The sequence below is a fragment of the Phyllostomus hastatus genome, unplaced genomic scaffold, assembly GCF_019186645.2.
Source record: "Phyllostomus hastatus isolate PE091 unplaced genomic scaffold, TTU_PhHast_1.1 phas_contig_148, whole genome shotgun sequence".
NCBI classification, from domain to species: Eukaryota; Metazoa; Chordata; class Mammalia; order Chiroptera; family Phyllostomidae; genus Phyllostomus; species Phyllostomus hastatus.
In genome coordinates this window covers 17,186,736-17,213,700 of record NW_025333607.1, presented here as the reverse complement: position 1 = coordinate 17,213,700, position 26,965 = coordinate 17,186,736, and the positions used below count along the sequence as shown (strand labels likewise).

Genomic DNA, 26,965 nt, shown 5'->3' with positions numbered 1-26,965 from the left:
ACTGCCCTGGCTGGCATAGTTCAGTGGATTGAGTGTGGGCTGCAAACCAAAGCATCACAGGTTTGATTCCCAGTCAGGGCACATGCCTGGGTTGCAGGCCACGGCCCACAGCAACTGCACATTGATGTTTCTCTCCCTCTCTCCTTCTCCCTCCCTTCCCTCTCTAAAAATAAATAAATAAAATCTTTTTTTAAAAAAAGCATGCAGACCTAATGGGACTGGTGATGTGATAAGCATGAATGTCTTAGAAAGTGCCTTAGAGACATTTTACTAAGTCCTACACACGAGGCCACTGCTGACAGCCTTGTTGAGTGGCCCAGGCTACTTTGGAGGCACAGAACCGTGGTTGCTTACATTTGTATGGCTAGGAGATTTCTGACGCTTCCTTGTTGAAAACCCTTTATTAATGGGGAAAAAACATGGCCCGGGGATACCGGGATGTGTCATTGTACGTGATGATGGTCAGTGGTGTCTGGAGTTAAGGATTCGACCTGAGGCCAGGTGCTTCGTAGCATAATTTATCCTCAGCTTGTCTTCCTGGACCCACTTCAATCCGGGGGTGAGCATCCCTTGTTTATAGCTCTAAATACAGTAAGTGAGCTGCCACCAGATCAATAAAACTATTAAATACATAATAATGCTGGGTAATTGCATACATGATGTTTTGCATAATTAACTGTCTGAGCTCTTCTTTACTATAATGGGCACTCATGTAATATAGAGTAGCTGTAAGTCTATAAAATATACACAGTTTATATGCACCATGATTCTGCTTAAAACTCCTGCTAATCATCTACATCAGCTTTGAAGGGAGAGCTCTCCTCCACTGCCAAGTTCAAATCAATTCTTATGACATTACTTTATAACTAACATGATATTTAACTGATGATGGCTATTAGCTATTATACAGATTGCATTCAAGGACTGTAACAGTAGGGGGAAAATACCACTTAGTTTAAGCAAACTTCTGCCATGTAATCAATATTATTGAGGCAAATTAAGTGTTTTAACAAGTGTGTATATTTGCCCTAATGCAACTTAATTAACTATATCCTCACAACCGCCCAACTCCATGACACCGGGGGATGGTAACGGAGAATGTCAAGAAATGCCTAGTCAGAAACTCAGATGCACCACAGATGTAAAGCAAACATTTTATCTCTGAGCCCTAAGAACATTTCCTTCCTTACCCAGTTCCTTTCCTGGGACCAAACGCCTAAGAACGGAAGGGCTTTGGAACAGTGTACCCTATACCAACTGACCTAGGGAGTAAGTGCCTAAGTGCTGGCCAGGTAGTCACTGTCCCCAGGGAGGGGTCAAATGGCCCTGGGCACGAGGTGGGGGTCACTGCTAGAAAGGAAGGGTAGCGCGGGGTGAAAAGCCACATGAGATAAATCACCAAAAGGAAGCGTACAATATATGCTGAGGGCAACATTTATTTGGTCTCCGAGATTTACTATGCCGTGAGCAGACCTCCTCTGTAGTCAGCTTTCCAGGGAAAAGAAATAGTCTCCGATTTCTACAAATCTCTGGTCTTTCAAACAGAAATATGGATCAATAAAGTTTGCTTGTGTTCAGACAATTCCATTTTCAAGCAGTCAAAGGGGCCCACCGAAGGAGGAAAGCCAACAGGATAGGAGGGGACTGACAGCTAAATGAAGACCTTCCCACATCAACGCGCGGGAGGAGGCGTAAACAGACACCCAACTCACGGAGTTGGGTTCCGTGCGCCTGCGCGCACGGATCTTTACAAATTACGATGGAATGTAGATGCGTCACACACACTCTTCGGTGACGGAGTTCACAAATCAAATCCGGGTCAGTGAAAGCTCAGCCTGCCTGAATTCCCCCTTCCTAATCTGCGTGCTGCACCAACACAGGAATAAGAACGCTGCCAGGGGTTGACATGAAGCTACGGAGACCGCAGCATTCATGTCACCCTTTACTCATTAAGAAAATGTTTTGCAAAAGCAATTACAAGGACCAATAAGCCGGCAGCCTCGATCGAGACTGGCCAGTTCACTGGAGCGGAACTCAAACACGCACACCCTAAAAATGGGCAAGATGCAGTGGCGAGAGAATCTAAACACTGAGAAGGAATCGTTGTTGAAATAAAGATGCCTTCTGGCACATGGGAACATTTCTACAGTCAAGACAGATGCACGATACTGCCAGAGATAATAAGCCACACCTTTCCCCGCTGGACAGCAGTGAAACTATATTTATACTTTTGACTTAATAGCTTAGTCTGCACTAGTTAACATCTGGATGCAGGTGCAGCTGGTCTGGGAGGATCAGCAGAGGTTACGATTATATCCTCCTGATATCAGGTGCTGTTCAGCTGAAGCAGGCGTGAGGGAGGCATGGAGGAAGGGAAATCGGCTAATTATGCATCTGAAGACTTCTCCCTCTGATGTCTCTTTTTTTAACATTTCAGTGAGCTCGCTGCTCGAAGCGAAGGTGAAGCTTAAGCACACAGGCCGCTGTCGGCAGGCCAGGGAAAACAACACAACACACACACACACACACGGTTAATTCAAGCCACGGACATGGCAACAGATTTGCTCTGTGGCCGAGCAGGTTTTGTAAAACGGATTATTCAGCAGTGAGACAGCATCCTGCAAAGCCAATGGCCAGGCCTGGAGTACCAGAAGGAGTTGCTTGTCATTTTTCATTCAAAGGCCCCGAAATACACATGCAGAGAACGATTTCTAAATCTTCTTTGCAGTTCCGAGAAACTGATCAAGGAAGAGAGAGGCACGGCCGGCGCCTGAGTTCTCTCAGCTCCCTGGACTCTCCTCCCCCTTTCCCAGGACCCTGCCCTCTGGACGGCCCTGGACGGGGCGGCAGACGTGAGGGCTGGAGCCCGGCCCGGCGCTGGGGGACCTGAGACAAGTCATGGTGCCATGCTGACCCCCGTGTCCTCCTCATTTGTACAGTGAAGGGAATTCGCCTACACACTTTGTACAGGCACTTTCGTCATTTTTGAAAAACTCTATCTTATCAAATGAAGACCCCACGGCCTGTGGTTTAGATGAGACCAGAGAGCAGGGGCTGTCGCACTGACTCGCAGCCCCCAGAGTTCCATTTCTGCAGGGGCTGAGGCACTCAGCAGCCACTCAGGGCCACTGTGGCATGTCTGTGTGTGTGTGTGTGTGTGTGTAGATGTGTGTCAGTCTATGCATGTCTGCACATGTCTGTGCATGTCTCTGTGTGTCTGCATGTATATGCCCTGTATATGTGTATGTGTGTCTTTGCACATGAGCGTGTCTGTGTATACATGCCAGTGCATGTATGTGTGTTTGTGTCTCTGGATGTACACATGTGTATGTCTGTTTCTGTGTGCATATGTGTGTATCTGCATAGAGTGTGTATATGTGTCAGTGTATGTCTATGTGTGCATTTGTGTGTGTCTGTGTATATATGTGTATGTCCTGTGTATATGTGCATGCATGTATCTATGTGTGTCCATGTCTGTGTGTGTCTGTATATATGTGTATGCCTGTGTTTGTGTCTGTGCTTGTATACACCTGCATCTCTGTATGTGCGTACATGTGTGTCTGTGTACTGTGTCTATGCATGCATGTCTGCATGTGTGTGTGTCTCGGTGCACGCTGCACGAAAAGGGACAACTGCAGAAACAACCTGCCACACGACAGTGAGGCCGCGGCAGCCACGTGGAGCGGAGGCGTCCTCCCCAGTGGCCTCCACACGGACAGAGGAGCAGGCCTCTCGGTTCTTCCTAGAGGCGGCTCTCCCTTTGCTCATTACGTCTTTTTGGTGGGAGGCGTTGGCGGAAAGGGCAATTCCCTGCAATCAGTGTTTAAGTGAATGTTTGTCCCTGTGTGTGACACCATGCTGTCAGCAAGCAGTGGGGAGCCAGGAGTTGTTACATTTGATTTGAGTGCCAGTAGGAGGCCTCATTTCCGCCAACTGTTAGTGGCTGGCTCAGAGAATCTTCTCTTCATTTCTGGAGTGATTTTTCCCTCTTTTCTATTTCCTTTTCCTCGATATGCCGGCAGCCCAAATGCCACACAGATGCGTACAGCGGAGACCTCAGCCCTGGTCTCCTGAGGTCCTCAGACCCGGGGGCCTGCACAGAATGGGGCCGGGCAATTTGTTCCGGCCTGTCCCTTGGAGTCTCTGCGTTTAAACTCTGATTTCTTCAACCATCACGGGGACAACAGACATACACCGGTCCTGCCACGCTGCAGTCACGTCTTTCTACCAGGTGGGGCTTATTTTAGCTGATGGAGCAGGTATTTCCACAGTCTTTACTAACCTCCCAAAGTGCTGCTGCCCCTCTCCTTTGTGGGCGATTTTGTTGAAATCATTGCTATTTTTGGTAACTACTTCCAACACCTTTAAAAAAATTTTTTTCCTGATTTCATAATTTTACAATAGTCCATGAAAACACTTCTCCTTAAAATGATGCCTTGGGTAATGAGGATTCTCAGAGTGCCCCTGACAGCAACTTCTGACCACGGAAAGCATCTTTAGAAATAAAAAAAGCATAGGCATGCGCGGAAAGCAGGAAAACTCCCTCAGAGATACTACAAAAATCGAGGCTGAATAAACAAGAAGTTAAAACCCCGAAGCTAAAACTGTAATTAAAAACAAAATTCATCAGGGGGAGGCAGGTGACTCTGCTCTTCTGGGTCTGTACGACAAGGCGCCGCGCGACAGTGAAAGAGAAGCAGGTTTCGGTGAGTGGAGCAGGGAAGCCGCGTCTTTAACCAGATCAAATTCTCGAAATTGGCTGTCAAGACAGCTCCGCGGTGATTTATACCCGTCTATCAAGTTCACGAACAGGGGAGACGGAGAGAACAAGCTGCTGTCGCTTCCATTCGCAAAGAACCTTTAATTTCCACAGCACCATCTGTTACCAAATCTAATTCACATTCCCCCTTAATCTGGTTTAGTTCCATAATACTAATTCGTCCCCAACCCCTAGGAACACAAACCACTAAAAAAAAAAAAGCTTTGGTTCTTGGTGAGTGAGAAATTGCATATTACAAAGCTGGTAAGGCACGAGTCATCTGAACTACGCACGGTCTTCTCTGTTCAACTGTATTCCTGGTAAAGGGATTTGTTTTCCGCTAATGCAGAGACGTGAAATGGTTCATATTGGGGGGAAAAGAAAACGCTGATAGGAAAGTAGGCCAGGGACATGAAAGCAGAGGTTGTCATAAAACTCAATTGTTGTCAAGTTTAGGCACTTTCAGAACTGGCTACAAAATCACTTTGTCACGGTTTTCACACAGAGAAGGCCTGAAATTGTGCTTCTGCTAAGGAAACTCCAGAGAGCGATGTGTATATTCAGAGCAGGGTGGGGGGGGGGGGCGAGTCCAGGAGAAGGGAGAATGGAAAACACCATATATGACCTAAAATACAGAGGGGTGTGCGGGTAAACCCAAATTCGCCTTCCCGACTGAGAGTCTATGAACACATGTCTGCTCCCCATCCTTTCTACTCCGAGCCCATATGAGCCCTGGCATTCGCCAGGAAGAGGATGTGGAACTCTAAAACTATAAAGTGCTTCTTGCATCAGAGACAGATTAAACTATGCTCAGTAAAGATTTAGTGTTCAATGGATTTTATTGCCTTCTAACTCTGTGAGTACTTGTTGTCTCGAAAGGCAATGGTAAATGCGCATGCACAGGCGCAGGTTACAAAAACGAGGAAAAGATGCTGGCATGTGGGGGGAGAAATTTCGGTTACACCTTCGTCAGCTGCCTCACTACCTACATCTGCTCTGAGCAGTAGAAGAGTCATCCTTGCATTGTCTGAGGAGACATGATGCCAACCCCTCACGTTCAGTCAGTAATTGGAGAATCTGTGATCAGAAGATTTACTTTCATGCTAGGCATGATTATCACTCATAAATACATTTTGATAGAGAAAATGTTAACATGTAAACGCCACCACTGAACTGGTGGTATCTTATCACCTAATTTAAAAATGTCCTGAATCTGTTATATAAAGATACGCACTTTCAGGGAGGAATCTCGTATTTGACTGATGAAATAAATCTTCTGGTTCACTAGTTATAAAGGTATTTTCAACTACTAGCAATAATAAAAGCCCGATTTTTAAGAGATATGGAAGATTATGACAGACAAAATTGTCCCAACATTGTTACAAACAGGAAAACTTGAGACTATAAGAAATAGGTCCATACATACACATCACCATTTTATACATACATACATCTCCTATAAAAACATCAATGGGCCTCATAAACAAATATAAGTGATTAAAGATAATAAAGATGATAAAATATAATGCAACTCTGTTCAAGTTTTCAATACTCATTAGGGAATAGGCCAATTTTGATATTCCTAAGCTGTATATAGCAATTTGTCTTGTTTCTATTTCAGTTGTAAATTAAAAAGAATTTTTATTTTCCCCAGTCTTCTAAAAACGGCTAAAATTCACCAGACTGAAAACACCAAGTGTTGGCGAGGATGTGGAGCAACTGGAACTCAAACATGGCTGGTAGGGTCTAAGACGGCAAAAAGAGCTCGAATGTTTCTTATAAAGTTAAAAGAGCTACCCTACCCCAACAGTTCCCGCCTAGGTATTTACTAAAAAAGATGTGTCCACAAAAAAACTATTGGTATACACAGCGTGTAGCACAGTTTTATTCACAATGCAAAAACACACACACACACACACACACACACACACACACACACACAGAGGAATCCTAGGGAACAATAAAAAAGAAACCAACTGTGACCAATGCAATGACATGGCTGAGTATCGAAGACACCCTGGCGCGCACAGACGAGGTGGATGCAGAAAGCAGGCGCTCTAAGGCTGTTCACGTGGCATTCGAGAACGGGCAACACTACTCTTTGGGGAGAGAACCCCCAGTGGGTTTCCGGGGCAAGGGCTGTGGACAAGTGGGCGTAAGGGAACCGGTGTTTGAGTGTGCCACAAAGATCACACTTGTCAAGAGTCATCTACCTGTGCGCTGACAATATACACTCTGTTGTCTGTGAACTTTATCTCGATCGAGTCGATCCAAAAGGAAAATTTTGAACGTTGAGTTAAATACAATAACACCGTGTGACCAGAAGTTTCCATTGGTTGCCATACCCTGTGCCAGGTCCGAGATAACAAGATCTCCACTGTAGTTCATCACCAGGTAGTTCTACACCTCCTCTACACACAGGGGCTCCGTGAGTCAGGGAAGCGAGAGAGATGAGAGTCAAGGACGCTGAGAAGTAGAGACGGAACCTAGCCCCTTCCAGGCTTCCGTCTCTTAGGCCACATCTGTTCTCCAACTTACCAAAGAGGCAAAGGATGAAATCAAAGTTAGAGCTATGGGGCACAATTAATTACCTGCCGATCTGGATGATAAACACATTGCTGTGTGCTGTCTCTACAAACTCAGAAAGTACTTGTTACTATAAGCACAAAAATAATTCCCTGCACTCATGTGCCTATTTTGGAAGTAAAGCAAGCTAACCCGGCTTCAGCCCCCGTCGTCCAAGCACAGAGCACGGCCCATTCTAGGACGGCTTTAGCAAACACGCGGCAGGTGAGAAGTGTCCTGTCATTGCAAGTAACTCAAAGTGGGACTTTGAAATTTGGGGTTGGGTTGGGTTTGATGTTTGCAAAAAGCGAGTTAAGTGTTATGGGAGATAGAATAAGGAGAAATTTTGGGTTTATGAAGTGAATATGAAAAGAAAAAGAGGAAAGTCATCTGATTTTTAAAAATATGGCTTACATAGAAGTATAAATAACAGGCAAACTGTTGGGGGGAGAGGAGCGATATATACAACCTGAGTGGGTAAAAGTATACATTTCAAAAGAAATGGGTAATTCAAAGAAGCTTCCAGAAAAGAAAATGTGCATTGTTCACCAAGTTTAAAAAACCTGTATTTCGTCACCAAGTTACCAGAGGCTGCCCACGCAGGAACATATAGACGCTTTCCCTAGCGGGAGAGGACCTAGATCTCAGCGCGGACAGCCTGCAGCCCCAGCGGGGGAGGAGCCACGCGCTGACGTCGCTACTTCACGTTGTCCCGCAAAGAGGATGCTGCAGAAAAATAAAACTGTACTCTTGGAGACAAATCCGGCCAAGTTGACCACCCACCCCCGTCGATGCCGCCACCCGCTCTACAGGCTCACAACCAAGGCCCTGAGCCAGGGAGCCCGGAGCCCGCCTCCACCATGCGGGCAGCGCATCTCTTCAACCCCGAGTCTCACCCCCGAGACCCCGGCCTCACGGATGCACAGTGCTTACAGCTCGCGACTCCCCATCCGACAGCTCTCCCTTCTCTCTGCAACGCATCCCCTCCCCTCTGCCCCGTCACCCGGCCAGCTTGGACTCGTCAGTTAAAAATTCAACGCAGTTACCAGATCCCTAGCAAGTCTTTCCTGACCCCCACTTCTCCCTCATGTTCCCATAAGGCCATGAGCCTGTTTCTACATCTGCACTTAATACCTTGCTTTTTATTTTTCCGATTTTACTTCTCATTGGAGTTTACATTCAGTATCATTTTGTATTACTTTCAGGGATACAGCACACTGGTTAGATAATCATATACCATACGAAGTGGTCCCCTCGATATTTCCTGTAGCCACCTGGCCCCATACATAATTATTGTGATACTATTTTGACTATATTCCGTATGCTGTACTTTATATATCCCCATGACTGTTCTGTAACTACCAACCAGTACTTTTCAATCCCTTCATTTTCTTCGCCCAGTCCCCCAACACTCCACACCTCTGGCAACCATCAGTCTGTTCCCTGGAACTGTGAATCGGCACTACTTTGCTCATCCATTTATTTTATTCATCAGATTCCACATAGGAGTGAAATCACATCATATTTGTCTTTCTCTATCTGACTTATTTTACTTAGCATAATGCCCTCAAAGTCTACCCATGCTGTTGCAGATGGTAAGATTTCATTCTTTTTGATGGCTGAGTAATATTCCATCATGTAGATGTACCACAGCTTTCTTATCCACTCATCTATTAATGGGCATTTGGGTGGCTTCTGTATCTTGACCATTGTAAATAATGCTGCAATGAATGCAGGGTGAAGTAGTTAACAACTCATTTCACTGTACAAACTTAGGTTTCCATCCCTCCCCTTGAAGAGGACCACACATTGTTTTCTATTTCTAAATGTAACCCTTTGCCTGAGTTGTTGAGTGATTAAACAAGCCATGAACTCACAGATACACATAAAGCAGTGGACTTCAAATGTCAGAACACAAATTTCCTGAATTCAAGTGCCGTTCATAACAATCTCCAGAACCTGGGAGATAAAGCATTAAGTACAGAACAGTTATTTTTGTATCTCCTAAGTTCACAGTAAACCTGCTACGAGATTTGATGTAAAACATAACACAACCGAACAAAAAGCCCTGCAGGGCGAAGGAGTAAATGATTACAAGAGTTTTAATGAGATGCCCGGGCTCTGTGCTCACCGACACTGTCATTTATTAACCGTGGGCTCTGACGTGTTGCCTGTGAACCTCAGGAGCCAAACCTGTTCAGGCAGAAGTCTACCTTTATACAGTGAGTTGTGGGAAGATGAAGTAAAAGTGATTTGCAAAGGCAGCACCGAATCCAAAGGGACAGCCGAGAGCACGAAGGGAAAAGACGCCTTTAGGATGAAGGAGGGAGCCCAGCAGCAGGGGGTCGCCCAGTCGGCGCCCAGAAGGAAGGAGGGGCTGGTCCTGAAGAGATAAAGGGGTGCTGAATCTGCTGAGTGCCCATAGGGAGGATGGGGACAGGTGGAGGAACGTGTGAAATCCCACGGTATTCAGGTCAGAGGTCATTTTGTGAGTGACGGGAAGCTACCGGAGATTTCTAAGGAGAAGAGAGGCAAGACTTAATGTGCTTCATTAAACACAGTTTTGGTTACAAAAACGTCCAGGGGTTCATTCATTCATCCCTATTCCATCTTAGGCTTGTCACCTGATAAAACAAATAGGTCACACCTCTGAACCCTCGGTGTTTGAAGCCCAACTAGGAAGCTATTATATATCCATCCAGATCAATGGCGAGGAAGATCAGAACTCAGATGGTGGAGGAGAGAGTGGGAAAAAAGGAGATAAATACTATAGGCATCATCAAAAGAAGTTTTTGCACCCCTAGTGGCCCATAAGTAATATATACGAATCAGCCAAGCTAAATGGTGTCTGACAAAGTATCATGGTTTTACAAAGTAAAATGTAGAAACAAACTAACACTCTGTGACAGAACCGTTTGGGGGAGTCGAAGGAACCTACGTGTATGAACAACATTCCATCGGACAACACGCCCAGAAACGCAGGGAGAACTTGGGAGACCTGAATGAGGTCTGTGGACAGTATTATGCCAGGTTCCTGCTTGCGATGATGTGCCACAATTATGAAAGAAACTGAGTGACGGGTACGGGATTCCCCCATATTGTTTCCAACTACGAACGGCATGGGAGTCTACAATGATTTCCAAATAAAAAGTTTCTAGAAACATTTTCCTTGCAGACATGGGCTGAAGCCTGTCTGACTTTGTGTTCTTAGTACCTTGTGCTACGCTGAACCCGCCTTAGCCACCTCATCCATGTGTCCTTAGGAGACGTAGTTGCGTGACTCAAGCAGGACACTGCAAGGCATCGTGTCAGTTGAAGACCATTATTTTTTCATCATTAGTTTTTACTAATGCTGTTATCCACCTGATCATGTAGGTGTTTATGTCTGGTTTATATCTGTCTAACTCGACACAAAATACCCACACTCTGACTCTAGTAAAAGTCCGTCTAGGTCATGGATGTGATGGTATAGATAGACAGTCTTCTATTCTACCACTGACGATAGCAAACTCTCAAGATAATGTTCTTTAAAATATTGATATGATTTCACATGTCCCAACAAGATATCTGGAATTGATTTTATGTTTCTCTTTACTAGTGGGGGAAAAAAGTTACAGTCACTTACTGGTTGTCAAACCAACCTTGGGAGACAAGTTTGATCCCCATTTCACAGATGAGGAAAGAACAGTGAGAGAGCCAGAACTTGAACTTTCTACATCTCAATTCTCTATTTCGAAACACAAAATGCTAAAAAAAAAGGAAGAAAAAATAAATACAAAATGCTGTGCTGCAAAGATTTAATAACAACACTTTATAAAAGCCAACAAACTATGTCAACTGTAGTCACACCTACTATTATATTAACATTTCAATCTTCTAAAGGTTTGATTTATCAGCACTTTAATTTTCTTAAACCACTGCACACTCAGTAAGTGCTATGATGTATCTCTGATGACTGTTTGAACCCATGACAAAAATGAGACCAAAATGAAACAAGGAAAAAAAATTGCTTAATCCTTAAGTGACTAAAAACAAAGAATAATAGTGCTAAACAGTCAAAATGACTAAGTAACTTAGAAAATACTACATTATTTATATCATAGAAAGGAGAAGGCTAAAGGGTGATTATTATTTAATGGGAACAAGATTACAGCCTTCCAATGAGAGGAAAACTGGCTTATTTCATAGCATGTAGCCAGACATCAGGTAGAACTTCCTGGCCAATAAGATGCTGTCATTAATTAACTATATCAGTATGTACAATTAATGCATATTAATTAACTCACTGTGCCTCAGTTATCTGATCATGAAAAGGGAGTACTAATTAATGCCTACCTTACCTAGTGCACAGGAATGCTGGGACTCAAAAGAGGAAACAGATATGCCAGTTTTTGAAAAGCTTAACAAGCGAGGCAGATACAAAATGTCACGATAAATTTATAGAAGAAAATGTCAATCACTGGAATAATCGAATTGGAAAGTAAATCTGGAACTCATTCTGAAATACAAATCCATGCTTACCTGGGGTTCTCACCCCAAAATCACTCAATTATCGAGGCCTGTTGTGAGTTATGTATGTTTAAACACTCTGCACACTCACTACCACTGATTTTCCACCAAGGGTAGGTCACAGGGTCACACAGAATGATCTCCCTTACTTTCCCATGTCTGAGATTAAGGGGTTATGCTAGTGGTTTGTATCAGAGCTCTAAATGGATGCATTTACAAATGTTCAGTGAGTATTTACTAGATGCAAGGGATGGGTGCTGGTGGCTCTGAAGAATGATGAGGCCTTTGTCCAAAGGGAAGTGTGGTGAGTTTCACAGAAGGTCAACATCTCCAGCCCTGGCTGGTGTGGCTCCATGGATTGAGCACGGGCCTGCAAACCAAAGGGTCTCCAGTTCGATTCCCAGTCAGGGCACATGCCTGGGTTGTGGGCCAGGACCTCAGTAGGGGGCATGCAAAAGGTAACCACACACTGATGTTTCTCTACCTCTCTTTCTCCCTCTCTTCCCCTCCCTCTAAAAATAAATAAGTAAAATCTTTTTTAAAAGTTAAAAAAAAAAGAAAGTCAACATATCCATGCTGAGAATTAAGATTCTGTGGAAGTGATGCAAGACATTAATGAGGGTAGAGCCTTCCATCAGATTCCATGTGGATGGCATTAATTTAACACAGGTCTGGGGGGCGGGGCATAGCTAGCGATAACTTCTGAAACTGTCTAACAACATTCAACCACCTCAGCCACTAACCACGAGGAGAGCAAGCCAAGACAGTGTGGATAAAGCTACCCATTACCACTGCTGGGGGAAAGAGTCATAGTTTCGTGCAAGAGCCGTGGAAAACTTCTCTATGGCGTCACGTCAACAATGCACAGTATTAGGTGCCACGGTCCCCAGCCTCAGAAGCTGCTGGGTCACACACTCTCAGAGGTGTAAGTCCCCATCTCCTCCACTTGCCCCTAAGGTGAGGACCTTCTGTGGCAATCGATCTGTCCATTTTCTGGAAGGCACACAGGGCAGGGGTATTTCTTGTTCGTATCCAAAGCGCAGGTGGGAACATTGAGGGAGAACTGGAAAAGGAAAAAAGGCCCACGGTCCCTCTCATGAGCCGCCTGGCCAGTGCAGTTAGTAGTGAACTACTTAGATGGGTAAGATTCTGCGCCTCCTTCTGGATCTCGTGAGTGGTCCTGCAAACTCCATGCTCACCACTAAGCCTATCTGTGCACTGGGAAACCAGAAACATCACAGTAAGTGACGGTCAGCACACAGCATGAGCATGACAGGCAAGGAAACTAAGGTTTGTAGTGAGAAATAAACTGGGGTGGTGGGGGGCGGTAATCAGAGAAAGAAATGGGAAAGGGGTAAGCAGTTTGATCATTCCAGAAGCCTCTACTTGTGATCGGGAGGAAGCCTCTCTCCCATGCCTAAGGAACCAAGGATTCAGCGACTCACGGAACTGAGGTGTAGAAATAATAGATCTCTCGAGAAACGGTCACTCCCGACCTAGCTTTCCCCCATGTGTATGGCTCTCTCTCCACTCTCCAAAATTCGGCTGACATATTAGAAGGCCAGATAATGACACTGACTGATGTGGGGAACTTCATCCATTCGTCCATCTTTCTATCCACCGAAGCACATGGGGCTGAGGACCGTGCACTAAGGTCAAAGCCAGCGCCTAAACAAGGTCATCGGCTTACTTACCTGCACCGATGTATCAAACACGCTGTCAAGTTGAAACTGGGCAATCTACCGAAATTTCTGTTGCGAGAAAATGAATAATGCTAGTCCAATGATGGCGTGTGATTGGCTGACTCTAGGCGGTTGTTACCCTAGTAGTTTTGTTAAATATGAAAGCAAAAGATTTATGTTGCGGGTGATAAGGGCAGGAATGCTCTAAAAGTGAGGAAATATGGCAACAGCGTGCCGTACATCACCAACGGGATAATTATTTATCTAAAAAGTTGGCATTCTCAGACTCCCAACATGCAGTATGGGAAATTCATATATTCAAAGGAGACATCATAATAACCTGCCGACTGCTGGTGATGGATATGTTTTTAATCCAAATGACCACAATCTTCAGTCTGCCTGTCATGGAGGGCCAGGGAAAAATGGGGTTTTCCTTCCATAACTCTCGAGGTTGAAAGAGGAAAAACCCAGGAGCATGATAAGTGGCTCATTCCAATGGACAAATGGACATGGAGCTGGGAGAACGCGTGTGAATAAAAGTCACCGCTCCTTAACTAATGCCATTGTCACTTGTTACTCTTAAAAAAAATGAAGCAAGGCGCGGTCCTGCCTCCTTTACATCTGCAAAGCCCAAGTTCAAACTGCAACAAAAGCTCGAAACTCCTGTACACCATAGAAGTTCATTTAGAAATTGGCCCTTGCTGGAGAAGTTGGGGGAAGGCTGGTGTGATATTTGTCTGTTAAGTCAAACTTATTGTACAAACACAGCAAGAGGAGTGGATGCCACAGCGCTTTATTGACTAGAAAGCCTCGTCTATGGATTTCCTCCTTCGAGGTTTAAAGGAATTCCTATTTCTCATTTACAGTCTATCAGAAAAGGTATATGACCTGTATTTTTTAATTTATATAAATCCACTCAGTCAATCAGCCTGGGCTGAAATTTAATGGATGTATCAGTCATCGCTGGTCCGGGGAGAACGAACGAGGCACCCACATGGACCACGCCATCTCTGTTTCTCACATCCCACTCCGCCCCCTGTCTTTCCTTACCTCACCAGCTCCGCTGCCTCTGCATCACAGGCCAGGAGCCCTTTCGAAGCCTTTGTTTTTAAGGAGAGAAATCTGCGTAAAAATAAACTGCTACAAGTCCAAGAGGACCCTCTGGCTATTTTGGTTGTTAAAAATCTTCCCTTTCCCCACCTACGGTAGGGCAATTTTATTACATATTCAGCAAATTTACAGTAACAAGATGTTCCCCTGACAAATTAATCACCTTCCGAGCATTTTACCATATAAATAAAATATCGCCACAGGAGAGTAAAATCAGTTGATTTCACTCTTCTTCAGGAAACTCATCGGAAATAGGCTGAGGACCACCTCTCAAACACACAGACACACACACTCTTAGGAAAATATGAGCTGGGCACTCATACTATGAGAAACAGGCTTCTAGGGGCTTCTAACTTCCGAAGTCAGATCATAGGGTTCCCGGATCAGTACCAACGGGAGGTAAGCCCTGTGCTTCGTAAGAAATGGGAGAAGCTGAGGACAGGGGCACCTTGTTCAAGATCTTCAACCTCACAGTCCTCTGCTAGAATCTGCCTTTCTCCTTCCTCGTGTGACTTCTACATTCCCCCTCATAGCAATAAGTAAACCTTATATGTTAGAGTCCTACCCTCTCCCTGCCTCGCCGGGTGGGGAGGAAAAGTGCAAGGGGCAAGGTTTCTGCCGTGACTTGGCTTTTCCCTTTGCTAATTTCAGAAAGTGAACCCGGCAATTACAAGGAGTAGGAGGCTGATAAGGAGTCACACAGGCAGGAGAAAGTAGGTTCGATTCAAGCTGCCCTGACTAATCCTCATTATGACTCATCCCCACTTCGGCATTTGTCGGTTGAGGTGAGAAGCCAATTTGGCTTTGAGGAGTGAAACCTCCGCTCTGTGCTTTCCTTCCCAGTTCTACTAACAACTCCATCACGGAAAGGAAAGTGAAGGGGCAGGAAATATGTATCAGGGGCCCACTCTCCCCAAGCATTTTTATTTCTTGCATACTATTTTATCAGATCATCAAAGTTAGCCTACTTGAAGGAACTGCGTACACTTCTCTGGCTTCCAACCCCATCACCTGTATCGCAGGATCTTACATCCCAAAATAAAGTGCATCCTTTTTAAAACCTGCACCGCTGGGACCCTCCAGCGGGGGCCCTGAGATGAGCAGTAGCACATTCCGCCAGACAGTGGCAGAAAGTGGGAGCAGACAGGCCCTGGTAGGTTTCTCTTAACTGCGTGCACAGATGTTGCTCCTCCGTATGCACAGATGTTGCTCCTTCTGTCTACACTCATCAGCACACCTGTCTCCTCTGTTGCCGTGGGTTCTCTCCCACCACACACAACCCAGTTTTAATCTATATATTTTAAGGGGAAAAAAAAGAAATCTGCCATCTTGCCTGGGCCAGTTGTGATACCCCAAAACAGAAGAGGCCCAGGTAACGCTGGCTGCCTTCTGTGCTTAAGTAAATACTGTTCTGTGTATTAGGGTTGTTTTGGGGAAACCCCAAATGATCCCCTCTCCTCATGGGCCCATCAAAATACCCTTGATTCCATTCCTCTTCTTCCCCATGAATGGAGTAGTGAAGTTCTTCACAGGAGACAATTAAGAGAGAGCAACGTAAGTGCTACTATTTGCTACTTATCCCATATAACTAATAATATCATAACTGCTATTAGGGAGAAGTATTTAAAGAAGCTAGCCTTCCACAAACACAGCTGATTTGGCTGGACCATCATTGGCAGATTTCAAGGAGAACCACTAAAAGAAGATTTACTTTTAAAATATGCAATGTGCTGTGTGAAGGGTTTTATTAACATGTATTTTATTTTTTTAAGTTCTAATTAAATCATTAGACTTAACAACTCATTGCATAATTGTAAAGTTAGCATTCTGGAAAAGCATATAGTCACACTAATTAATTTCCTCCTGGGTATTTCCTTGACAAATTATGAAATTCCTCTTTTAAAATTCCTGACAAATATTTGGACACCTAACGTTCTTTAGAAGTTAACGTTCGCATCTTAATGAAAACACCAATCAAATAAAAAATAAAATTAACATCCAGACTATGGGGTTCCAGGTCTTATAAGAGAAGATGAAGAAATCTCTAAAATGATAAAAGATGTTTATAGCAAGTACAATGTGCAGATACACATATTAATTTACTAAGTTTTCATTGTCATTTTATGGAAATGAACCAAATTCGAAACTCCTTCTGTCAAGACAAAAATATGCTTTTATCAGGATTTTAGGAAAAAGTGATTACGAATTCCAGGCAGAGTGGATAGACAGAAGCCCAGGATCTGATGAAATCACATGCGTGTGCATTCAAAGATAATATCAGCCGGCCCCTCGCAAACTGGATCAAAGACATCCTAACACCCCGACATCAAAATACAAAAGGAGACGCAACAATGCTCAGGAAGACTCTTGCCTGTAAGTCTTAAATCAAAACAAAATTTTAAAAATGAGCACAGTGAGCTGTGGTGAATAAAAGCAAATTAGGCAATACGTAAGAAGCTTACGTGTTCCTATGTAGATACATTTACATTTTGGTGTGAAACATTTCATGACTTTGTACATTTATGGAATCTCAACATATCTCTGCGTGTTGACTCCAGTTCTTGTAGTTGGCCACCACCCCTAACAAGGACACGTGACTTCTGATTAAATCGTGTCGCTGTCAACTGCGTCCTTCTTTGCCTGTCCAGAGTGGGCATTTAATCAGCAGCAAAGAGTACCCACGTGACTCCAGGAGGGAGAGACTGTTACCCAGGAAAAGGTAATGTAAGGAGAGTGAGGAAAAATCCTTGCTCCTAATTCTGGAGGAATGCACCCTTTTTTGGGTGGGGGGTGTTCAGTGTGGGGCTGGGGGGAGGGGGACCTGTGAGGTCAGAGGAGGAAATATGGAGGAGGAATGACCTGACACTCGTGAATTTTACTCAATGCCCTTAAATTTCACAGAGTCACTTGGCTTAAGGCGAACATCTCATTTTATTTGGTGTTGGAAAAGCAGTTCAAATGCAAATAAAAGAGAAATCATCTCAAATACTTCCTGAAAAGGGATTGGTCATAAGTCAATTTTCTTAAAACACAAGGTATTTTACTGGAATGACTAGGAAGTAAGTGAGTGGCTGGTTATACTTTGAATTAGCAACAGGATTCGTTCACATGCGTATATTTTGCTCCAGAGACAATGGTGCTTATTTAAGTAGAGGCTGGAGCTTTCCCGGCTCGGAAGGAGCAGACCCGTTGCATATACTTTGCAACCCAACTGAGTCGAGGGGGATGGTGTGGTCACAGTCCGAGAATCCGGTCACACACAGAATCTGGTGTGTTCCGGAGCACAAATATTCACAAACACACAGGCTTGTCAGTTAAAACATAAACAGGCTGGATATCATATATGGCATCATTGTGTCCACATTAATCTATTAAGTAAAAGCAAGAGGAACGCATAAAAAATCATAAATTAATTTAAATGAAGCCCCTATCCCCACCCCTAAATTACCCTCTAAATGATTCTCAAGAAAGACAACAAACCTGGCTGGTTTCACAAAATATTTGTGAAACTACAATCCCCCCCCCCCCAATGAAATGAAACTAATAATTCACTTATAGTTCTAAACTTTCATTTACAATTTAGAATCATTTTCCAGAAACATGGCTTATGACAATTACAGCCTTGTAAACCCAGCTGGTTAGTGACAGAATGATACCAATACGTCTTTTAAAACCATCGTGTTTACATTTTCCTTATTTCAAGACAGAGCTCATTTCAGTATAAACGACTGGACTACGGTTTACCATTTCCGTAGTTCATTTTTACATCAATCAGGTAATTCCTAGGGCATTTGCCCTAGTCCGTGTGGTTGATGTAGACCCAAAACACACCAAGTCATACACAGATTTCTCTGCCTGAAGGTTTTCCTTTCTTATGTGTCTATATTGGGGCGTATGCTGAATCCAGGAAGTTTCATTCACAGTAGCTATCTAAAGGGTTCTTGACTGGTGACATATAAAAATAAAATCACATCTTTTGACTGGAGACAGACGAATAAAATGATGTTTTAATGTTTTTATCCAATAGGAAAAAAAGAGGCAACATATGTATAAATCACAATTCACTAACAAGTCAAATGTGTTGCCTGCGTGAAAAAGAAAAAAATCACCTATTTCAGAAAGGACACACAGTTGCTGTACTTCAGCTAAATCAATGCCTACGTCCATTACATTTCATCAGTTTCACTTTACGCTGAAAGCCCCCAAGCCTCCCCACCTGGAGCCGGCCATATTTTACCTGCACCACAGGCGGAGCGCTATCTACATCTAGATAAAAGTCACTGGTTCGCCATCTGCACAAGGATCTCTACCTCTAAATCTGTGTGCGAACCCCATGCTCTGGCACACCCCGCATTCCAAAGCACCCAGCCCGGCGCTCAGGGCCTGGGAGGCTCTCTCGGCCCCTTCTCCCGCTGCTCCCCGCCTGCCCCCCTCTCGGTTTATTTATACTAGCTCCCTAAATAATTCACGCTGCCTGCTTTTCAGCGCGGATGCTCCTCCGAAGAGGCCTACAATGAGCTATTGCAGTCACCAGATGGGCTCCCGAATGCAGCAGGTGGGGCAGATGGCAAAGCGCCCTGTCTGAGGCTGCTGGCTCCGGCAAGGGCTGCCTTTTTCCTCCAGGTACCTCATCATCATCCTACTGCACTGAGTGCTGTGCAGTTTGGGGGTGGGGAGCAAGTGGGGCGCTGGCAAAGCCTGTGCGCGCACAACTAGGGGACTCAGGACTCATAATTACCAGTCCCCCCCGACTCCCACCCCTAGTCACCCCCAATATTTGAGGCTGTTGCTTTGTGGGGTTTTTTTTTTCATGACTACGGTGAAGGTTTCCCAAAGCATTCTGGCATTATGTGTACAAAAGGATGCATCTCTTTCACATTCCACCTCAGCTCCATAAAAAGTGAAGGAAAGAGGATTCAAGGGAAGTGATACCAGAAAAGGCAGGAGGACTATGAGGGGGGGGGTGTATTTTCACAAATATTTTGCAAACACCATAAACGGAGAGAGAAAACACAGGTGAGATGACTCAGCACCTGACTGCAATGCTCTTATGTAAAGGTAAGCTGCCCTCTGCATCTCGGGGGTTGGGGTGGAGGGGGGAGGAAAACTCTGCTTTTCTTGCTTTCGGGTCTGGCAGAAAAGACAAGCTGTGCTCACCCTGAGACAGTGCTTTATCTCCTTTGTCATTCCCAGAAAGTCCGGCAGGCATTTCCCTTCCGAAGTTTGTTATTCTACAGTATACAACAAAATGCACTGCAGTTATCACCTGAAATCGGAACTTTGCAACATGGTGATGCCATTTTTTCACAAGACAATCACTCTGCCAACACGTAGCATGAACTTCATTCAAGCATAGACACTGGACAAAAACTCTCCTGAGATATATCTGGCATATTCCGATTGGCAATGGTACGATGATGCCGCAATTTTAAACCTATAAACGTAATGGGTGCCAACATAAAACTGATTACCTAACTGCACTAATTATTAATTGTAAACATCTAAAAATGAAAAAGACACTTATTTTAGTAACCTGACACAAAGCACTCTGCCTTCAAAATAAATAACTAGATAAATCACTTGAATAAAATGCATCCCCTGGGGAGATACTATACAGACAGAGGAATGTTTAAATGCCGTTTTCCAGCCCTCAGGCAAACGGACACCCCACCCCAGGCTTTGGGGAAGTGTATCAGGCAGTCTTGCAGGAATGCTGGGCAGGGACAGTGGCTGGGAGATTGTCTCGAGATTAAGGGCAAGGTTTCCTTATATTGTAGAAACTACCTCCCAATGGTCATTTACTTCGATAAGACTCAGTTTACTAGTCAGACCTTCCCCTCCTAGTCAAGCTGCAGAAGCCTTCTAGAGGTCAAAGAAACCCTCTTTGCTTTCTCTACGATGGGGGAGATATTTTTTTTTCCTTACACTACCTTTTAATGCATGTTCTCCTCTTTCATTTCCAGTGTAAAAAACAAACAAACAAACAAACCATATCCAAGTAATTTAGAGCATTTTCAGGTAAAATGACGTCGGGGATGGAATCGTCAAAGGTGTTCCCCGGGAAGCAGGGACGGGCCGTGCCAGCCCAGACGGGACCCCGGCCATGCGTTGGCAATATTGCGATCTAAAGGGGTAATTCCTGATCACGCTCGTCAGCTCTAAGAAACCAGAGCCAGGCAAGCAAGACTGAACCTACGGTGTGCCCAGGTTCTTTGAAAAGCCCTTGCTTCCGAAATTCCTCAAATCATGTTCTGAAGATGAACCCACGTTTAAATCGCAGGCTTTGGTACAAAATATCCCATTTTTAAGTGTTTTTCTTTTTTTTTTTCCATGCACTCAGATCATTTTATAATTTTATCATGTATTTCAGGACCTTAGTTCCTGGGACAGTCCTGCACAGAGTCAAATACTTGTGAGTGACTGACCAGGAATATGCAGTTTAATGCACTAAATTGATTACTTTAATGATTTTTAAAATTACAAAGGAATGCATGTAATCTTTTTGATGTAACATGAGAATAAGCAATCAATCTGAGACCAGAACTGGTTATAAAAATACACTTCAAATGTCAACTTTAAATGAATATCTCCTAAGCCTGATTTCATTAACTATCATTCATTTATTTGCCCACCACCTAGTTAATGTAGTACATACCAAAGGGTACTTCATAATACTAAACAGAAGGGTGGGGCCATTTCTTGGAGAGAAACACATTTGAAGGAAATAGTATCTTTAAATGAACAGTTGAAGATAGTAACTGTGGAATTAAAATGTACTTTAAGAATTCCTGTTGTTCATAATGCCTTGGACATTCTTGGTGTATTTTAATATGTCTGAGACTGCCGTGAGTGAACTGACAGACACTATTCTAAAATAAAAGGAGCAGCAAAGTCTACTAAAAATGCCATTTTAACCATTAAAAAACAGGAATCATAAGCAAAGTGTGAAGGAACGGATAAGTAATTTCAATCTGAGGCCTGGATAAAAGATAATAAAAGTAAGGATGGTTACAAGATGCTGCCGAAAGTGAATGATAAAATTTTGATCTTTGACATTTCAAAATTATTTTTTAGTAAAGTCTCCATGATACTCTCGAACTGATCTAATGTAAATGTCTACATTTGCCCATATTTTTGGAGTCTCAGAATCCAAAGGGATGGCATTACATACTAATGCCCCCCTCCCCCCAAATCCCTATATTTGCCTTGCATGTGTCTTAAGAAGAGTTAATTCCTGTGTGTGTCTGGATAGGTGTGTATGAGAGTGTGTGTATATATATTTAAAAACACAATTTCTTTAACTGGCTGAGTTATTATTTCCTTATTTCAGACAGCATTCTGGGTGTGGACATTTCTTAAAGTTTCAAAATACACGTTCATCTGAACCTAATAAAGAAGATGCAGTTATCCAGATTTTCATCTGATAGCTTGTATGCACTACTATTAGTATGACGTAAGGAGAAACTGTTTTACATGCTACCTTTTTCTTTCCTAAAGAAAACACTGATAAAGAGACTCAAATGCCACACATCTGTAGAACGTGTGAAGCCCCCCATAATTGCTACGATTGGGGAGGGGGAAGCTGGCCTTCCTATCTCCTATACAGACAGCACTGTTAGGGAAAACAGTAACATTGGGGGTGTGCTATCACCCCCAACGTATTTGTGGTATACGTACTTAGGCGAAATGTAAGTTAAGTCACACCATTAAACCCAAAAACTAGTCTTAAAGTAAACCAACCCACACTACTACTTTTTGGAGGCAGGAAAAGCCAGCCTGCCGAATGACTATCAATTCACAATGTGTAAGTGTCTTGGCACGAATATTCCCCTGCCACCCCGGTCCATGCTTAACCCAGACCACCTTTGCTCTGTTCTGTTCTCCCCTCTGAGGGTCTGAGAAGAAGCTCGTGCACACGTCTGAGTTTGCAGTTTAACAACAGAGAGCTCGAGGGCAGCGCGCTCGCCTGCCTCCTGGGCACCGAAACAGGGCTACCGGCACAGTCCGCTGAACACCGTTTAGTAAACAAGGGGTGTACAGGACCGGGGCGGCTTCCCGCCTCCAGCGCTGCCCTCCTTTGCAGAGCCAGGCGGCGGTTCTGTTGTCAGTACACACTTGGGTCCGGGGTTAATCCTGTTTTACGTGGTTCACACCTGCTGTTGACTCTCAGCCTGCTGATGGGCTGGGGTGTGCGCTGCTCAGCGAGGTCCCACGCGCGGAGGCGCTGGGCGACAGCTCCTACTCGACTGGGCCGGAGACAATGCCGGGCCAGGGCCCAGCACGCGGGAGAAGCAGGCCCCACCAGGTCCTTCCCGCCGTTTGCAAAGAAGGCTTCGACGTCCCAATCCGCCACCCACGCGAATGCGACCGGTTGTGCTTTTGGGAAGAAAGCCTGAACCCCAAAGGCTCACTTCTATTTTTTAAGTCTTTTATGATCTTTGGTCAAGTGAACGCCAATGCAGTTAAAACAACAAAAGTCATTCTGATCGGGCATCCACGCCAGCCACTCTGTGCGTCTTTAGCAAAAGCATCTGGACCCGAAACAAACCTAATTGTTAATATAAAACACTTTGTAGCTCACCAAATAAACAGACACAAAGTATCCATTCGGCCATCAGTGGCCACGGTGTGACCAGCACAGTGCCTTGCAGGCTGAGGTCACCCTGTCTCCACCCCCACACCCTGCACTGCACGGGCCTCATAGCAAACATCAAAAGAAATGACTTCTTTTTTGATCTAACTGCTGCGATAAAGCAAATGCAGATCCACAGACTGGGGGACCAGACGACTGAGGGAAACTCCAGGACTGACCACGGGGCCAGTCGGAGGCTTTCGCTGCACGAAGCCCTGAAAGGACACACCCCTCTTCTCAGAAAGAAGACGTGAGCTGTCATGCGCGTACCCAGAGAGAGAGACAGAAACTTACCCAGGCTGGACGTGACCCTAAGTCAAGAGCACTTTCTGCTGACAGCTGCAGCGGTGGCCCCTGAGCCTCTCCCTCCTGCCTCCGGACAGACCAACATCCTTCCTACCTGGGCGCCGGGCTCTGCCTACAGGTGGGCCCAGCCAGCCCCTCTTGGCCAGCACAGCCCTGGACTCCAATCTGAGGCATCCATCCAGGGCATCAGGTAGAAGCTCTGGGATCACTTTATTACAGCTCCCGAGGCACCTTCCGTACCTGCAAGCGCCAGTAAAGCATCTCGGGCCCCCCTGCCTAGCCGGGACATTCTGCACCTGCCTAACCCACGGCAGCGCGCAGATTTAATGGAGCACGGACTTGGCACTTCTCCAGGGGGAAGGGAGCCTGAGACGCACACTGACTGGCATATTAAGGTTCTGTTAACGAATGAAAGTGAGGATGAAATATTGGAGGTGTCTGCATCCTTTTCCCAGTTTGCTTTCCAACTCTTTACCCTCAGCCACGTGCGCTTTGGGGAGGGCCAGGACTTGAGGCTTGCTCCCTGGTTAGGCCAAGTTCATCCTCAGCAGAGGAAAATTTACCTGGGTGCTCAGAAGCAGCTTAGCTGCAACAGGTGAGAAGCCGGCCAGGCAAATATACCCTTTTCCAGAGTGCATGATACTACGTAATTGGGAACTCTGCAGTGGTGTTAAAGAAAAAAGAAGTTGTTAAAAATGACACCATAGCATACTTGGCACAGTTGTAGATAGAATTCATGTATCTCCCCCAACCTGACACAGCTCATCATAAAAACAAAACAAAACAAAACAGTGTCACTTTCAATTTGTTTATGGAATGTGAACGGTATAGGGAGAAATTCGATTATTATGTTGAATCACATAAAATTGCTGATTTTTGACCATTTTTTGACCTGCAAAAATGGCATTTTTATGTGGTTCAACCTAATATAATTAAAGCCTATCACTCACGTTCATGCAAAAAATAAATAAATAAATAAATAAATAAATAAACAAACAAACCTGGTTTTGTCAGGGAATGCCACGAATCCCAACTTGACCTTCCTACCAATTTCCCCTCAGAAAGCCATCTCTAGTTGTTGGGGTTTTTTTCATTATCATCAGAATGAGAGGATTTATCAAGTATATTTCAAGACTGAAACAAGTTATGATTCGGGGTCCCCAGGCCCCCAGTCGTCAAAATTTCATGGGATGATCAAGTCTCGCAAGTGAGAACTTTCACGCATTCAATGGAGCGTTAACCTTCTGAGGCACGACGTGGAGACCTCATGCTAATGGAAGAGCAGACGGTCTCTTCCCAGTGCCAGCGCTGTGCCAGGATGGGTTCTGGTGGCAGAGCCTCCTCCTTCAGCCCCTCTGTGAAAGGACTTGAAACACGGATGCTTTTTCCCCAGTGACTCTGTAAGTTCGCTCGGGACACAAAGGTTTCGGCGCATCAGCGGCGCTAGTGGCTTTCAGATCAAATGCTATTTAGTGTTTTGCATGTAGTATCGGCGGCATGATGAATACCCTCAGCTAGGCCGGGGGATAAAAGCTGTCTGGCTCTGGAGCAAGGTGCTCCTCTCCCTGCCGCCGCCTCCCAGGGCCCACCCCACGCCTGCCCACTTCCGGAGAAAGTTAAGACTTAGGAGTGCTTTCCCCGGGCAGGAATTTTTATTTCCATTTGAATCTTAAACCGTTACATTCCCAGCGATGCATTTTTATGTTTACAATTGACGTCTCCGTAAGCGAGTAAAACCTTGGAGCCACAGCTCAAAGCATGAAGTTTGCCTGCAGTAAGCACTTAAATTATTTTACACCTAAATGGAGCCCAGTTGTTTTTAGTTAAAATTTAATAAACCTTAAACCGATGACCTTTCTTCCACAGAAAGGCCCAGAGTTGCAGAAAGCGAACTTTCCAATGAAATATATTTTAAGGAACAGCCCTGAACAAAGGGCTATTTAAAGCTGAACGCTTTGTCAATTTATCAGCTTGTGAACATTCTGTTCCTGAACTCCCCGCGCTGCTGAATGTATAGAACCGTGGTGCCTCGCTTAATCGAATACTATTGATTCGAGTGTGTCACAGTGATCTCATTGAGAGTAATCAATAGTAATCCAAAATCAATCAATCTGCTCTTGCACTATCATTTATCAAATCTGAATACGCCAAATTATTTGTAGGCGTCAAATTACAAAGAGGAGAAAATGGCAGAGAAAGTCCATGGTTTATACAGAAGAACAAAGCCAATGCCTGCCTGTCTCTCTCTCTCTCTCTCTTTAGTAAGGGGAGGCTTTAACAATGGACTAACTTGGACAAATACATTTATCTTCTCATCAAAGTATCCTAAATTTATCACGAGTCTCATTCCATTCTGGAGGGGAAAAATACAATTTCTTGAGTAGGAGTTTGCTGGTTCAGCGTGGAGGACAGAAACTTACAGATGCCCCCAACTTCCTCAACCGCAGCCCGCCGGTGTTTTACAAGCCTGCCACCCACCTGCTGGAAAAACAAGGAGACCCCACTGATGGAGGATATAACTGCATCTTCTCACATCAGAAATGATGCTTAATAGAACTGGAGTGGGAAGAGGAATACTTAATTTCTCCAGAGAACGTACGGCATCGACGCACCTGCTTATCAAAGAAGCTGCTGTTGACGCGAAAGGTTCTTTTATCAACGTATTCACCTGTAATTTAGTCAAGGTAATAAATCCTCCTATTCATTACAGCTCACTCCAAAAGCACTCCTCCTATTTAACGTGAATGAAAAAAGGCACAGAGTGTCTAAAACATTTACTTTTGCTAATGTAAAAGTGTTGGCATTTTACTTCATTGCTGATAAGCTGGTGCCAAGAGAAGTGATTATTCTTTTCTTATTCAGAGCCTATCAGCATTTCAAAAAGCTCTCTCCATCTTATCAGGTGTATGAACAGCACAGTTACTGAAAACAGTGTGTACTCCTCCTCTCTCTTTCTGCCTAGCTATCTGATCAACCCTCGGCTAACTAACTGTATTTACACACAATCAAACGCGAGTTGTGTCTTCTGTGACCCACGGCCAGATTCCAGTTGGCCACAGGGTTTTCTGCTGTGGCATTAACTTAACAAAAATGTCAGCAGCAAGTACCCCAAACTGACAACAATCAAGAAAACACCATAAAAGCACTCAACTAGAATGCACAACAAACAGAAACAAAAGGGGAATAAATATGAAAAGTTGAAGGCAATCTCTCTGGAATTTGGGGTGGGGGGAATGCACTGTGTATGCAAATGGCAATGAAGGTCTCTGCACACACTTACCTTTTCCCAAAGTAAAGGATCCTTTAGCAAAACAGGGAAATAGAACAGAATGTTTTTTAAATGGTGCTAGGACTGGGGGGTTTGGGGGAAGGTCTTTAGAACTGCACAGGCATCTCCGCGTG

At 44.5% G+C, this 26,965-nt stretch overlaps 1 protein-coding gene across 13 annotated transcripts in view; it reads right to left on the bottom strand.

Annotated features, from left to right (window-relative positions):
* ESRRG (estrogen related receptor gamma) overlaps window positions 1-26,965 on the bottom strand; it is a 508,248-nt gene that overhangs the window by 155,984 nt on the left and 325,299 nt on the right. Inside the window, exon 1 of one of the 13 annotated variants that reach the window (XM_045861619.1) lies at window positions 23,552-23,570. The exons of the other annotated variants lie outside the window; for them this stretch is intronic. The gene's annotated coding sequence lies outside the window, so the exon portion shown is untranslated. Of the gene's footprint in view, window positions 1-23,551; window positions 23,571-26,965 lie in introns of those variants that run through there. 13 annotated transcript variants of the gene reach the window in all.